The sequence below is a fragment of the Schistocerca cancellata genome, chromosome 3 (assembly GCF_023864275.1).
Source record: "Schistocerca cancellata isolate TAMUIC-IGC-003103 chromosome 3, iqSchCanc2.1, whole genome shotgun sequence".
Lineage (NCBI taxonomy): Eukaryota > Metazoa > Arthropoda > Insecta > Orthoptera > Acrididae > Schistocerca > Schistocerca cancellata.
The window spans coordinates 768,095,279-768,112,918 of NC_064628.1; positions in this window are offsets into that span (position 1 = coordinate 768,095,279).

A 17,640-nucleotide genomic window follows, 5' to 3' on the forward strand; every position below is an offset into this window, starting at 1 on the left:
CCCTGACAGCAGCTCTTTACAGCCTAATCACAAAATGAAGGACTCCTGTGCACTGGACAGACACAGTGAAGGAAAGCGTTGCCGATACCTCACAGAAGTGATGCTACTTGCACACCCAGTGTGTGAGACTGAACTGGCTGTGCTTATTGATGCTTGCCAGACCACTATCAGCACAGTGCTTCAGCAGCTGACAGCCACTCAGTTTCTTCTCATGGAAGCTATCGACATCGCAACGCACTTGGAGTGCCTATGACCCTGCGTTGCCTGTGGTGAAACACTTCCGTCAAGCCCATTCCTTTTTTCTTTACACTGCATCGACCACAAGCTCACCACACATGCAAGACCAAATTTTCACAACACCAATCCTGGCAGTTGGAGTACAGGTCACACAGACATTCCCCATACTTCCGGGATAGACAATATCGTCGATGACTGTTTGTCCCACGCTTGTGCTGTTGTCTCTCCTATGAACTTTGCGAACACTGCACAAGAACAGGAGAGCAATGATCAACTGAACATTCTCTGCCATGATGGTTTCTCTACGTTACAACTTGAACTATTGCCCATTCTCAGTTTCACCCATAAGATTCGATGCAATGCATCGACAGGCACACTCCACCCGTTTACATTTGGCTACATTTGAACGGCCCATTGATGAGGTGGTTGTTAAAGATGGAGCACATGTTCAGATTAGGGAAGGATGTGAAAGGAAACCAACATGGCATTTGCCTTAAGAGAGTTACAAATCCTAAATATGGATGGCCAGAGAGGGTTTTTTTAACTGCTGTACTCCTGAGTGCATTAAATATCTTCCCACTGCTCTGCTCTGCTTCATAGAATAACAAATAGCTTGCACTAACTGCCCAAGGTTGACCTTATATTTGTAGGGAATAATACCTGCACAAACTGCTAGAAGACATAGGTCTTCATCAGCATATTTCTGTTGAGGCTAATCACTCATAAATATGATGGATCTCTCAATTTTAATAGTTCCTTTGCTTGTCTAACGCTTAGCTTCACTAGATAATTTTATTTAAATCCCTGGTTTAGTTTCTGGTACTATCAGATTTTGCTATGGGTAATTCCAGTACAGAGTATGTTGAGACTTTCTCATCCTAAAACAGTGATGCGGAACATACTTTCTTATAGCTCTCCAAGGATATTAACCATCAGTAGAGTCAGACACCAAGGACAGTGCCTCCATCAAGCTGTTCCCACCACAAGTGGCCATTTTACCACTAAATCTGAGGGGGTGAAATGAGGAGTTTTCCTTGTTACCTCGTTCCTTGAACAAGCACATCCATGTGCAGGAGTTGCACACCTTATACACTCATTCCTCATATTTTTTGCTTGATCTCAGGCTATAGACTGGTCATAAGATTTTTGTTAATAATTCCTCACCAATCCTACAAGACAAAGCATAATTGTCCCAGAAGAGAAATGCATATTTACCTTCTTCAAAAGAGGGGAATCCAAGTGCATCCATTGTTTGCTCCCTTTTTCGTGTCCAAGTTATAATAGTGAAGCCGACATTCATTCAATTTGTGACTGAGAAATTTATATTTTTCTCTTTGCAACTGCTAAACAACAAAAGACAGAAGATTGTGCTATTGAACTATGAAATTTCTCTTCTCTTGTAACGGCCTGCACTGTCCACTCTCTTTTGCTTACAGCAAATGGCGTCACCTTAGTGTCTTAAGTTGTAAAAAAATGTTTCCTTATGCTGTACATATTTCCAACATGTATGCTATTTAGTTGAAAACAGAAGTCGTACAAATGTGTCGTAGTGTGTACTGAGTTGTTGGTGAGGTTATGAGTGGTATTGATTTGTGTAGCACTGAATAGAGTGAAGTACATTGAGAACACAATAAGTGCAGCAGATGGGAACTCTTAACTTCACGAAACATTCAGTTCACTCATTCTTTTTCTCTTACTTCTTGTGCCATGACTCAATGTCTTTATGTCAGCAGTGATTCTAGAAAGTGATACACAGTGCTCTGCCAGACTGGACTGCAAAAATTTTCAACTTCCTGGTTACATTTCTTGTTTTTTACGTTCTGGGGCTATGGAATCTAATTTGTTAACTCTTTCCTTGTCTTATGTTTTGTTTTTCATTATTAATTATAGCATCCTCGGCTCATAACCTAAGTACCCTTCCTTCTTTCTGTAGCTCTTAATGACAGTATCACCCGTCTCTAAAATTAATTTCAGTATGAAAATACATTAAAATAGGTTTAATACAGATATATATGCATTGTTTCTGAGTTCAAATGTCATCCATGTAGATTGTTTGCAGTGCCCAAACTGTGAAACAATAGATTAAGAAAGAAGATGATATAAGGAATATACATCACATCAAGGAACATAGCATCGCAACTGGTGGATCAGCTGATCATTTGTGGTTCGCTAAAACTGCATGTTGCTAGCTAATGTCATTCATATAGTATTGTGTTGTAATTAGAACAAATGTTTTGATTTTGAATACAAATTTCTGTTTGTGAAGACACAGATAGTGAAAGCCTCCATGAGTGGCTAAATAATAATGCTTATGAACCAGGTTTTGTGCAGCTAAGTGATGCAGATAAACAAGGATGGTTTGAGAAGTGTGGTAAATTTCTATGAAAGAACAGAACATTTTTGTTATGCCTTTATGGTTGGTAAGTTTGATTATTCCAAGGATCATATAACGAATTTCAACAATGTACAGAATACAGTTCACTGTCGACAGCTGTCTGAGTTGGTCAGTGTATCGACTGCGATTGAGAATGGAGATAACTGAGTTTCATGCTGTTAGTAAACATTTTCGTTTGAAGTGTTGGACCACTGCACAAATCAAAACAGAACTGGATGAAGTTGACATGGACTCTGCACCATCATTAAAGACCATTTACTTTTGGGTTAATGAATTTTAACGTGGTCGTACCAGCACCGAAGACTAAGTGCACTCCGACCGTCCAGTTGAGGTCATCACAAAGGAAACCATTCACAAAATTCATAGAATGGTAGTGTAAGACTGCCAAATAAAAATACATGAGACTGCTGAGACTGGAGGCATTTAAACAAAGCGAGTGCATGATATCACACACAGAAAAATGGTTATGAAGAAGCTCATTGTGAGGTGGGTAGGCCTACCACAATTGCTCACTGTTGACCGAAAACACATCTGGCACCATATTTCAACACAATGTCTGGTGATGTTTCATTACAATCTGCAAGACTTTTTAGGCCAATTTGTGACATGATGAAACCTGAATCCTTCATTGTACACCAGAGTTGAAACGGCAGTCTAAACAATGGACGAGGGCTGGCGGAAATGTACCAAAGAAGGCAAAGACTGTTTTGTTAGCTGGTAAGGTTATGGCCACCAGTTTTGGGATTCCCAAGCAATAATCCTAACAGATTACTTGAAAAAAGGTAGTACCATAACTAGATGCTATTAATATTCGTTTTCGAATTGTTTGAAACTTGTGTTGGCTGAAGAAAGACCAGTGTTGGCACACATAAAAACTGCTCTTTCATGAGGATAATGTACTGTCCCACATATCAGCAATAACAGGGTGAAAGTGCATGAACTGGGCATTGAATTACTTTCTCATCCATCCTATTCACCAGACTTAGGCCCAAGTGACTTTTTCTTGTTCCCTAGCTTGAAACTTTGGCTTGCTCGGAAGAAGTTTTCATGAGATGAAGAAGTGAAAGTTCCAGTCAGTGAGTATTTTGTAGAGTTTGACAGAACCAATTTTTCCAATGTGATGAAAAAACTGGAGGATCGCTGGACCAAATTTATATCCCTCAAATGATACCATATCTCTTGCTTTTTTATGAGACTTATCAAACCACCCTCGTAGTGAACTCAAACCATCCTCGTAATGAACAAAGTGTGTTCGGTAGAGGACAAAAGCAAAGAAAAGGCAATAGTGGAATCCCTTTTCAGGCACACTGAGGCACTGAAACACCTTGATCTGGTAGACTGCAACAGACAAAATATGTTACACTGGACCAGTTCTGAGAATCTCCAAAAAACGAGAAATGGCATCAAGAAAAAAAATTGAATGAAAAACAATCAAAAAATTGGGTGATTATTTCCTGTATGTGAACTGAATCAAGTTATTCAAAATACAGTGTGTTCTAAGTGTAATTCTGTAAATAAGCTGACAGTTTCCAGTGAGTAATGCAAAAGTAATGTAAGTAAGTTCACAAGCTAGCCATCATCATTTTGAATAAATTCATTTTGGGTATTAGGCCACATTATTATGAAATGCTGAAGATAACAAAAACACTGACATTTCGGACATCTTTGCAACAGATATATTCTAGACAACTAACTGCTGTAGCCAGCCACCTGACAACTGAAATACAGTACGAGAGTATATAGGGAAAGACCAACACCAGAAGCCAGCAGTTAGTCACCCTGGAGAGAAACACTGCAAAGACAGTATTTTTGTTGTTCATAGTGTTCCATAATGGTGAAACCATATAACCAAAATGATTTTATCCAAATTGACACTGGCAGTGGAAGTTTACAAACCTATATTAGTGACACATATGGACTGGATATTAGTGACCTTTATGTGCAACTAGTTTATGGCCATATCCACAAGTATCAGTTCAGAAGGGAAAAGGAGAACCAGCTGAATGATCTCACCTTCCTGAAGAGATGCTGGGACTATGACATAATATCAAAGTTCATTTCATTGTAACCACGTTCTGGAACTAAAATGAAATATGTGCTAGCCATTCACTGCTGTGTGACAGAATCCATCACCTTTGTTCCACCATGGATATCAACAACAGCGTTCTACTCAGGATACATCTATCACTGGACATCCAAATTATCAGCAATCAACTGGGATAACATTAGTAAAATACAGCAGAAGCTACATGTTGAGTAAAGCACTAAAGAGCTGGCAATATAGGAAATTTACAGAGTTCTCAGTGGTGAAAATACTCAGTCAAAACTGGATACATCTCACTCTATGATGACTCATTCATCACATATAATCTGCAAGGCAACTACAGACATGCTGTCTAAGAATTTACACTTTTCTGTGATCTCCCAGCACATACCAGAAGAGGACATCATACTTATACAAGCTGTTGAAGCATTGCAGAAACTACCTCAAGTAGAAGCAGAGGAGATCTGTCAAGAAACAGAACCTTGCAGCAAGCAGTCTCAAATGCATAATATGTCACTTCAAGAAGAATTCGTCCCAAATGGACTTAGGAACAACAAAGATATTGTAATTTTACAGGTAGAGAAAGCAAACAGCACAGTTATAATGACACTGCATTCCAGTGTGTGAAGTCAAACTGAGTGAAACTGCTGAATGATCCCACATACAAAGAACTAAAAAGTACCCCACAGTGAGACAGACACAACCCCTCATTGAGGGCTCTAGAATGCTTACACAACCAAGGGGCGCACACTGGAAGTTTCAGAGTGACCAAAAGTATGATGGATAACAAAGGTGCATAAGGAATGCTGTCCTCTTCAACTGGTCACCACTGGCCCCACGTTACATGGCGAAACATCTGGCCCACACTTAAGCCACCTAGTTGTCTACGTGGAGTCTTATGTTAAAGATTTCACACATTTCACCCAGCTAATAGGGGAACAGCAAGTACTAGCTATAGATCTGTCAGCTTTGACATAAAATCTCTCTTTACTATCATACTTTCTTTCAGCTATAGAGATGAAACCATTTACATCTTACAAGAGCAAATACTAACAAAGATCTGTGAAATGGGCAAGTGTACTTGTCATCAACATATTTTAGTTGGCAGGGCAAATTTCATGAGCAGATAGACGGAGTGGAAAATGGACTTCCCTTTCACCTGTAGCAGCTGATATATTCATGGAAGCATCTGAACAGTCAGTGTTAAGTTCTGCACTGCTGTACTCACATTGATGGGTGAGGTACACAGATGAGATGTTCAGTATTTGGCCACCTGGGGAAGCAAAATTACACAGATTTCATCAGCAGCTCAATAACTTACATACAAGGGAGGACTGATAAGACTGGTACAAGAAACGAAAAGATGTAAACATCTCACCTTACTTCTTGAGATATTCTCCTTTGAGGGATATATACTTGGTCCAGCGACCCTCCACCTTTTTCATCCGAGTGGAAAAGTAGGTTTCATCAGACTTTGGAAAATACTCATTGACTGCAACTATCACTTCTTCATTTGATGAAAATTTCTTCCTAGCACACCAGAGTTTCAAGTTAGGGAACAGGAAGAAGTCACATGAGGCTAAGTCTGGTGAATAGCATGGATGAGGTACCAATTCAAAGACCAAAACATGATTTCGCAATTGTTATTGCTGATGTGTGGGATGGTGCATTATTCTGCTGAAAGACCACTTTTTTGTGTGTTGACCTTGTTTTTCTTTCAGCTGACACAAGTTTCGGATTGTTCCTTGGGAATCCCAAAAAACAGTGGTCCTCACCTTAACAGCTGACAAAATGGTCTTCGTCTTGTTCAGTGCACTTTTACTAGCCTTTGTCCACTGTTTCGAGAGCCATTTTGACTGTAGTTTGTAATGGTGGATCCAGGCTTCATTAACAGTCACAAGTCAACCCAAAAAATGTTGCAGATTGCAATTGAACATCACCAGACATTGTGCTGAAATGTTGTGCTGGATGCATTTTTGTTTGACTGTGAGCAACTGCAGTACCCACCTTGCACACAGCTTCTTCAATACCCAGTTCTCCACACAGGATATCATGCGTGCACTCATTTGAGATGCCTACAGTGTCAGCAATTTCACAAATGTTTACTGATGTGTCAACAGTGACCCGTATGCTGCAAATTGTTGAATTCTTTTTACAGTCCTTGGAATAATCATCCTTACCAACCATAAAGCACAGCAAAAATGTTCCATTCTTTCATGGAAATTCACCAGACTTATCAAGCCACGCTCATAAAGACATACAGTTCACTTTCAAAATTGAAAGTAACAGTGTGATTCCCTTTCTGGATGTAAGTGGCTGGATCTGTGATCTGTTGAGGCCCACTAAGAATTCTATAGATGTTTCTCCACAATGCAGGCATCTATAAACTTCAATATGAATGTGGTGAAGTCTATTTTGGTGAAACTGGGAGACAGATTAGCACTCTTATGTCACAGCATGAATGCTACATGTAACTAGGGAACACAACAAATCAACCATAGCTGAAAACCATTAGGGCTGTGGCCAAGCTATCATTTTACAAGAACCTCTTGTGGTTGCTCAGCAACTGTGGATGCAGCTGCAAAAAATAAAACATGCTTACTGAAAATAATTAAATGCCCAAACAGCATGAACAGGGAGAATACCTACAAGTTACCTAGGACCTTGCTGCCATTGATCTCTGTCAAGTGGACTCCATCTATTCGCGAGCCAGCAGTTCCACATGACCTGCGATTAGCACTAGAAACAAGAGACCATAAGAGAACTGCCTTGAAGCTACAGCGCCTTTTTTTGCAGGAAAACACTACTTCTGGCCACAAGCTGCTGATTCACTATTGCTGCCTACCGATCACCTGCCATAGCAGCACAGATGATAGCCTACTGTACAGTGACCCCCACTGTACCCATCTTTACTTGAATTGTCCCACAGCATCCCAGAATGTGATGTCTGTAAGCAACTGGCGCTCGAAATAAGACAGTACATAGGGGGAGATCACCAGAATCCAGCAGTTAAGTCACCCTGTTGGGGGTAGGGACTAAACAGAGAATCAATCAGTCCCTTGGTCAAGGATTCATCATTTATCCAGAGGTAGGTATGTCCACCAGGAACGTGCTTGGAAGAGGAAAGCACGTAGGAGTGGTAAAAGCGAGGCAATGCAGACAATACTGATGCCACAGCTGACAATCAATTTATGGAGAAGTAAAAGTATTGGGATTGGATCAGTATAGGTTAATGTGGACAGGGCTCAGCTACGCTGAGAGAAGCCTGTCCCAGGTCATACCTCTGGCAACCCAATAAAGAGCAAAGACAGCTACAAAGTAAAGAATTCCTTGTAGTCAAGGTATTCAGGACAGTAACAGGAAAAAGGCTAAAAATGTAGTGGACATTAGTTGTATCATCAATAATACAACAAGACAAGAGAAACAGTTAAGACCCCACATGGCCATCCCCAGGGACTCTACATGCTATGGGGTCTGGTCCTCTTGTAGTAGTCCCATCCATGACCCATCATAGGCAAAGAGGAGGACAGCACTCACTAATCAACAGTACAGGGCATAGCAGAAAAGTGGCAGTCCACCTAAAAGCAATTAAAACAAGAGGAGGAAGGATTGCAGAGGCAGCAGGGAAAGGAGATAGGGTTGAGAGTCTGCCTGACCCAGCATGTTGCACGATATACCCCCCTGCCCTCCCTCCCCCCCCTCTCCCGCAAAGGTTAAAAAAACCACTGTCACAGAGCAAAACGGAGAACTAGTTCAATTATCAGTGAGTTATCTGCCAACATGAGAGACAAAGAATTCAAAAGACTATGCTTAGCATGTAGATCCAGGAGGAGGGGGCATTCCACAGGATATGAGCAGCTGTCAGTGAGGTCCTGAAATCACAATGTAGGGGTGGCTCACTATGTAAAATAAAATCATGGGTAACTCGGTCTGACTGATGCATAGGTGACATAAAATGGTGGATTCTTTCCAGGAGGAAAGGAAGGAGTGCCATCCAGCAGTGGTGTCTTTCATAGTCAGGGTTTATTAGATGGCCAGTAGCCCACCAGCTGTTGTTCCATTTCCAAGTGAAGTGAGGCCATAGTTGCACCCACAAATCCGCACCAAGGATTATCAAAGTGAATGGGAGACCAGTAAACGCTTCCCTCATCAAATAATTGACCAGTTGATTCCCTGAGATAACCAGTTGATTTGAGACCCAGAGAAAGACAACCGAGCACACAGTATGTTTAAGTTCAGAGAGACGGTCATGAATAGCAGATATCACAGGGTGAGGAGAGTAACATTGGTCAAGTGCCTGGAGACTGCTTATTGAATCCTACACATTAAAATGTGGTCAAGGGAGGCCTGTTTAAAAAAAAAGGGGGGGGAGGGAGTGTTCTGTTAATGTGTTAACGGCCATCAGCTCCACCATAAAAACACTACATGTTCCCGGCAACGAATAATGTACCTAACAGGCGGGAAATGTAAAAGAATAACCTGTGCTACCCATGGTTTTAGAGCCAGTAGAGAAAAATACAGTAGCATGCTGATACTCCTGAAGAACTAAAAGGAACAGGCACCAAAAGGTCTCGGAGGCAACTGAGACTTTAGGTTCTTAAAGTAAATCTGCCCTAATTCATGGCCTGGCTACCAACCAAGAGGTGGGGGGGGGGGGGGGGGGGGGGGTGAGAAAACACGGGGAGTACATTCTAAGGAGTATAGACAGAGGCCCTAGCAGAGTGCTGCAAGGCACACTCCAACTTGTAATCCCACCTAGGATGGATGTCAGGGGATTGATGCACCTTATATGCAAAATGAGTATGATATGTTGGAAGATCAGGATATTGTCAAATGGCAATTGAATAGGTGAGCAAGAGTTGCTACCACTGGAACTGAGGGAAGGTGTCTGCTTTGGAAAGGAGACTGTATACAGGAATAGTCTGGAAAGTGCCAATGGCTAGTCAAATTCCATGATGATGGAATGCCCCAGGGACATATGGTAGGACCACTGTCATTCTCTATATACATAAATGATTTGGCAGACAGGGTGGGCAGCAATCTACAGTTGTTTGCTGATGATTCTGTGGTGTACGGTAACGTATCGAAGTTGAGTGACTGTAGGAAGATACAGAACAACTTATACAAAATTTCCGGTTGGTGTGATGAATGGCAGCTAGCCCTAAGTTTGGTAAAATGAAAGTCGATTCAGATGAGTAGGAAGATCAAACATGTAATATTTGGCTACAGTGTTACTAGAGTCCTGCTTGACACAGTTACGTCATTTAAATATCTGGGCGTAATGATGCAAAGTGATATGAGATGGAATGAGCATGTGAGAACTGTGGTATGAAGGTGAATGGTCAACTTATGTTTATTGGGAGGACTTTAGGAATGAGTGGTTAACCTGTAAAGGAGACTGCATATAGGATGATGGTGTGAGCTGTTTTTGAGTACTGTTTGGCGTTTGGGATCCATAACAAGTCGGACTGAAGGAAGACGTTGAAGCAATTCCAGAGGTAGGTTGCTAGATTTGTTACTGGTAGGTTCGAACAACATGCAAGTGTTACAGGGACGCTTCAGGAATTCTAATGGGAATCCATGGAGGGAAGGCAATGTTCTTTTCGGAATGAATCTATTGCCGCCAGCACACATTGCACCTAAGGACCAAGAAGATACGAGAAATAAGGGCTCATATGGAGGCATATGGACAGTCATTTTTCCTTCGCAAGTTGGACGGGAAAGGAAATGACTAGTAGTGGTACAGGGTACCCTCCTCCATGCGCTGTACAGTGGCTTGTGGAGTATCTATGTAGATCTATAGTCTAACAATTTCAAACCTGAAGGTGTTGCCAAGCCGTAGAACTAGCAACCTGAGCCCAGTACATACGGAGAACAATAACTGTGATCCGCACTCCAAAAGGTGTGGGCAAGGAAGCAGAGAGTGTGAAGCTTTCACATGCAGTTCGTCTTTAGCTGACCAATATGGAGAAGCCACATCAGCTTCTTGTCAAAGAGGAGTAGCAAAAATCAAGACTATGCAACAATGTCCAAGAGCTGGGTACCCAGGTAGAGCAATGGGTCAGGACTGACCATGGTCTGCCGACAAAAATGTATGCCCCACAGTTTTGCAGGAGAGACTTGGTAACCAGGGGGAAAGGGTCCAAGCAGAGACCTGTCAGGGCACCTTGGAGCTAGTGTCTAGCCAAGGCTACAGAGTGGGAGCTGGATTAAATGTAAAAGCTGTAAACTACTGTGTGGGGGTGATCAGTGGTCCAACAAATGTCACTTGCCCATCGATGGTGTCGAGGAAGAGTGTGATACTCAGCATGGAGCCCTGGGGGATGACATTCTCTTGGACCCAGAACAACCTATGGCATAAAAACTAACAAATAACAATTAGTAGGTAGCCTCAAAAGCCCCAATCATGCAGGGAAAGTAAAATTTGATGGCACCAGGTGGTGTCATATGCCTTATGTAGGTCAAAAAAGGTGTTACCTGTTGGACCCAACCAAATCGTTCGTTGTGGGTAGTCTCTCACACGATGACAGGGACAAATGGCCCCAAGATTGAGAACCCAGCATAATTAGTGGGCAACCATCCTTCCAAGCAGTTTGCGAAGCTAGTCGTTGAGGCCAATCAGCCGTTAACTGTCAATGGATGTTGGGTGTTTAGCCAGCTTAAGGATTGGAATGATGATACTTGCTCACCATCATGAAGGGAAGACACTGTCTAGCCAAATATGGCTTAAGACCCTGTGGAGATGGAGACATTGAGTAACAGTCAGATGTTATATCATCTGACTGTGAATGAAATCAGGGCCTGGGGTTGTATTGTGAGACAGAGCAAGAGCCTGAAGTCTTCAATTTGTCTTTTACATTGGGAAAGAAGCCACATAAGAAGAGGATGCAAATGATGCCGCATAGTGGAAAGGTGCAAGAGACAATTCATCAGTAAAGCTACCATACTGAAGGAAGTGACACGATACAGTTGTGGATATTTGGTAACCCAAAAGACCGCGGATCTTGGCCCACCCCGAGACTGAAGAGGGATACAATCCTGGGGGGGAGATGTAGTGCTCCCAGGATTCTTATTAGATTGTGAGCCTCAGCATGAAGTTGATTAAAAGTGTTGGTCTATGAAGGATGTCACTTGGAACACAGCATGGCTCTTCAGCAATTCTGAACAACTATTGCAATTTTTTGTCCACTGTGGCACTGACCGGAGATGGAGGGCATCCTGAGAAAGGGAAATAGCAGCTTTTAGCGAGGTGGATAATTGCACTGGAGATGTCTTCTACAGCCTCACTGATGCAGTCTGGCAGAGGGGGGGGGGGGGGGGGGAGGGAGGGGCAAAGGTAACAGTAGAGGCATACAAGTGCCAGTTCCATCTTCAATGAACACAGTGTTGTAGTCAGTTCACCTGGCAGTGGCAAGGAAGTGACAGATCACCAGAAAGTTGTCACTGTCTCAAAGATGTCTATATAGGAAAGCCATCAGATCTAGAGGAGAGATCGGTAGATCGATAGCTTAAAAGGTGCCATGGGAAAGGGGTAGGAGTGCCATCACTGACAAGACACATATCATGGTCAATAAGAAGCTGCTCAAGTAGAAGGCTCCTGACAGGTGAAGTGGTACTCCCACAAAGAGGATGATGCACATTGAAGTACCCAAGTAGGACAAACGGGGGAAAATTGTTGGATTAAAGTGGTTGATTTAAAGTAAGTTGCCTGCCTGGAAGTATGTAAATGTTGCAAGTGGTGATCGCTGAGATTATTTGCACACACACCACTGTCGCTTCCACTGTGGTATAAAGGGGAATCCACTCACTGATGAAATCTGTGTGAACCTATGTGCATATGCTCCATATGCCCTCTTGGGGCCAACACAGTGCTGACAAAACGCAAGATGACTATGGAGCATTGGGGAATGGTCATCATTGAAGTGTAGTTCTTGTACAGTAAGGAAATTGCAGAAGCAGAAGAAATAAGATGTAGTTCCAGTAGATTATAGTAGTATCCATTACAGTTCAACTGAATGATTGCTTTATGGTTGGGTGAAAGGGCCAGGAGGCCAGTCACACTGTAGGATCACTGCCTTTCACCAATCTAGATGGAATGTCAATGAACTTTGGTTCATAATTAGACAGCATGGGGGGATCTGGTACTTCTGGGGTCACCAGAGTAGCCTTGTCTGAGTCTCCTTCTTCTTCACCTCCTCCTGTTCCTCTGCAGCCTTTGGTGGCTGGAATTCTTGCAAGGGCCTATCTGTGATGAGCATGAAGACTGATAAAAGAGTGAGCAGCCCTGATCTTTGGGTTTCAGAGGGGAGAGGGGATCCCGTGAGGGAGCACTGTCGCTGTTAAGACACCTGAGGATGAAGCTGCTCCTCTGGCTGAGTGCAGGAAATTGTTCCCAAAGATGGTGCCGCTGGAACCACAAGAGAGGAGGGCATTAGAAGAATGTTTTGGAACAGAAGAGTTAGTGGGAGTGACAGCTGTGGCTGTCACATAATTGCTTGTCATATCAACAGGGTGTAGGAGTTCATATTTTTTCATGCCTCAGAATAAGACATGAGGTCAATAGGCTTATATTCTTGTATTTCCTTTTTTTTCTGGAAGCTTGGGCAAACCCATGAATGTGGAGGACAGTGTTCCATGCAGTTGACACACAAAGATAATTGTTCACAGGGACTATCTTTGTGGAGTGATGAGTCCCAAGTATAATCTAACGGATACATCCATTCAAAGGCTACGACAAGGCAATCACATCTGCTGGATTATCCCCGAGACCTTTTTGGATGATTTGGACAAAATGTGTGCCTCACTGATTGATTAGCCCATAGTGCCTTATCTGTTTGGAGTGTAAAGTCTCTGTGGAAGATGATTCCTTGGGCCATGTTCAGTTTTGTCTGCAGGAGTGGTCACTGGTATGTCCCGCAGATATTTACACACCTGAAAAGTTGTAAATTGTACATTAGAGGCTTTAATCAATAGCAATTCATTGTGGAATTTCCCCAATGACACAACTTTTCCAAATTTATCTTCAGCATGTTCCACAAAAAATGTCTTTGTCACTGTAAAATTACCCTTTAGTTCAAGTACATGCTAAGCATTGGATAAATTGTTTCGTTCTGAGACATCTAGCTTGTTGCTCTTCCCATGGGTAGTCAGAGTAGGGAAAGCAGTGGGGTTATAACTGTTTGTGTTGAAATTTTTGTACGTGTTCGATAAGGCCAGAACAGAATGTCCATTGTTTTGGTGTAATTTAATACATTTCATGTGGGAAACAGCATGATGGCCGTTGCTGGGAATCCTGACGCCAGACGAAGGTGGACTTCTACTCCTCAGCAAGCATGGGAAGTTAGCAGCACCAGGCATCAACTGTGTGATTCATGTGTTGTCAGGAGCCTCAAATAAAAGGGTACATACTGATCCCACCATGTCGCATTGGCTACTGTGCTTGCTCTGAAGTGCATATAGAAGCCCCCATAGGTACTGTGCACAGATCTGTTAACGCTGCATGCAATTGGCACTATTTAAGATGTTCTTCCCCTGTATGTCCACACTACAGAAGGAAGTTTGGAAAATTATGATCAAATCCAGAAGGGAACCAAAAATTACTTCAGCTGAAAGGTGACGAATGAATATTCTGAGAAATGAAAGCAAAACCTAGGGAATAGCTGGGTCAAAATCAAATGCTGCCACCATGAGAAAGAGAGTAAGAGAAGGAAGGACGGTCAAAGGCAACAAATTGCAGCACAGGAAAGATAGTAGGTTCCGATATCGCTTGGAGCCCTGTGCTCACAATGCATATACCCTTAAAAGAGTTGTGAGCTCCCTGAAGGGTAGTCCCCTGAAGAGGACCCTTGCAAAGATAGGTGAAACATCAGTGTTTTAATTGTTTTTAGTTAATGCAACCCATATCCTTGCGGCCTTAAATCAGTGTTAATCCAGATAATCGTAAACTTGCTTTAGCCTACTAGCATTACTTCCATTTTATTTTATCTATGACTACGCAACATCAGTGTCCACATTTTCTGCCTTGATTTCATAATTTGCTTCTCTTTTTTTTTCCTTTGCCCTAAATTGTTTTGTCCTGTGCTGCCACAACAAACACCAATTCAAACATTTTTCCAGGATACTGATGTCTTTATGAGACTGAAAAATTAAAACTGTCAGTAAAAGTACTATGTCTAACATGCACTTCAGTTATTTATCATTTTCTTTAACTTGTCTGACCTGGAAAACTTATTTGAATGTTCTGTTACAGATTAGGAAGTGAGAAATTGTAATTTGAGAATTTATCACAAGTCTGACAAGTTTTTCAGTTTAAGTATTTGCAATATTTTGGTCTTTTAACCAGTATCTGATAACTTTGTTAATTACTTTATAGTTATAGAAATCATGTCAAAGACTGGAAACATGAGCTGTATTGATTAGACAAACATTTGTGATGGAAATTCCTTCCAGTTCAGGTATCACTTACTCAGTGATTAAAGAATTATATTTATTTACAACTATAAAGCTTTATGTTACTTCTGAAATTTTCCCGGTGTATTTCTTCTTCTAATAATTTCCAGGTATGCAGCCGGATCCCGTCGACATTCTGCCACGATATTTCGGCCCAGAGACGTCCGGCCATCAGGTGAGTACGCAACTACTGAAGAGCCCAGGTGCAGTCGCGGTATTTATGCCGAATCTCACGCATGCGAAATGTACTGGCATCCTACAGCACATGCATCAGGTGTTGACATGTGCGGCGTAGCTGAGTTGTAAGTGCTGTCCTCAGTGGTGAAAGTAAAAGATCATCTAGTCATTGAGTATCGAATGACGCTGTAGATTCTGCTGTGATTGTATAATTTTAATGACAGGATTCCAATTTTTATGCAGCTGAAAGCTTGTCACGATTAATAAGATTATCGGCAAGACGTATTTCCACTGATTCTTTGCTTACGGAATCCCAAAATCCAGAAACTGGAGCTAAAATTTTTGTTCCATTGTATGTCCCAAAGAAATACAGTGCTCTGCTACTGCCGATTTTGACGGTTGCCGCAGATGGGCGTCTCATGTTCTGTACATCGTTCATGGACAGTTCTTGTCATCTCCAAAAGTGGTCGATTCTCATCTCACTTCTCTTGTAACTTGTGCTGAGATCCACTAATTCTTACTTACCAAGATGTTGGTGGCCCGATTGGTCAGAGAACCCTAGTGATGAGTCACCAACAGTGTGTTGTTGAACTGAGACAGCAGCGATTAATTCATCTAATGGATAACTTGTGAATACTTTTAATCCAAACAAACCACTTCTCAAGGTCTTCCTGCCGATCTTGTGGCAAGCAGCACTGATGATGCTGAAGGGTGCAGAGTGAAGGGGAGAGGGGATCGGAAGGATAGATTAGGGAGGGCACAACACCCAGATAGTGACAATGCGTGGTATCTCAGTAAACAAACCATTTCATCTGCTACGTCAAAAACTAGATTCTCCTGTGGTCCCCCCCCCCTGAATCTACATGAAATTTGAAATTCTCCGATTTCCAAAACTTGTACGAAACCTCTAACTTTAAAGAATATTTGTATTTGAGCTCTAACTGGATTGGTGGGAAAAGTGCAGTTAAGGTGGAGAAGGAGATTAGTGTTTAACGTCTTGTCTTAAACAAGGTCATTAGAGACACAGCACAAGCTCTGTTTAGGGAAGGATGGAGGAGGAAAGCAGCCGTGCTCATTCAAAGGAACCATTCCAGCATTAGCCTAAAGCAATTCAGGGAAAGCACGAAGAATCTGAATCAGGATGGCTGGACGCAGGTTTGAACCATCATCTTCCCGAGTGTAAAGTTCAGTTTCTTTGTATAAATCTGTATGTGATGAAGCAAAATAAAACACAAATTTGTGGGATTTGATGCACAGGACAAATATTTAAGAGGACTATATATTTCCAAGATTTTCGGACATCATCACTCTAGCACAGTTTTTTTTATTGTTATTTGTTTACCTTCGTTCAAGCTGCTCCCAAATTCTGTAGTTGCTATTAAAACATAACCAGGTCCAGAAGCCCAGTTCCAACGTCAACTTCTCATACAAGCTCCAGTCGCCAAAACTAACATAGCATCCCATCAACTTCAGGTTTAACATAGTACAGCTGATCGTACCATGTTTTACATTTTTGAAAGTTATAACTTTGCTGCAGAAAGTCTTGGGTCGCTACCGGACGTACCAAATTAATCCGCTGACAACACTTCTCTGTCACAACTTTACAGGCACCAGAACACACCAGCTAGTACTCCAACCGCACTCCGCCCTCCTCCAAAGCTTTTGGACAAGGTGTATTTATACATCGTTTAACAATTACATTCTTTGACATCATTATGTTATTTCATGTTTGATGTTACAATTGCAATACAGCAAAAACTGACATAACAAAGTTTTAGTAGAAATTAAAATGAGTACAATATAATGCATATTTCCGAAATTGACGATCTTTTACAAATGCAATTTTGAAACATACACACAGTTTACAATTAATTTCTTATTATTCAGTCCAGAACATTCTCGAATATCTGTACATAATGTAATTAATTATGCAATTTTATGAAACAATTTTGTGCTGGTACTATTTCTACAACATCAAAATTACAATTCAAATGTTCAAACTGACTTTACGACATGGTACGGCTAAAATGCAGAGTAATTACGTATGTCACAAAATCTTTAAATCATGTTACAAAAGATTAATGAATCATTCTTCTAACATTATTTATGATACAAACTGTCTCCAGTTTAAACGAATCTTCTCTAGTTTTCATAATACGTGGACATTGCACTAAATTTCTCTATAGAATGTTCCAGAAACATTAATTAGGAGTTTCATTACAGATTTTTAATTGGTGATTTCCATAAGAATATATTGTCCTGACTTGCAAAGATACATAAATGTTAAGCTTTTCCAAAATTAATGGTTTACACAGGTAATTTGCATTATGGTAAGCAA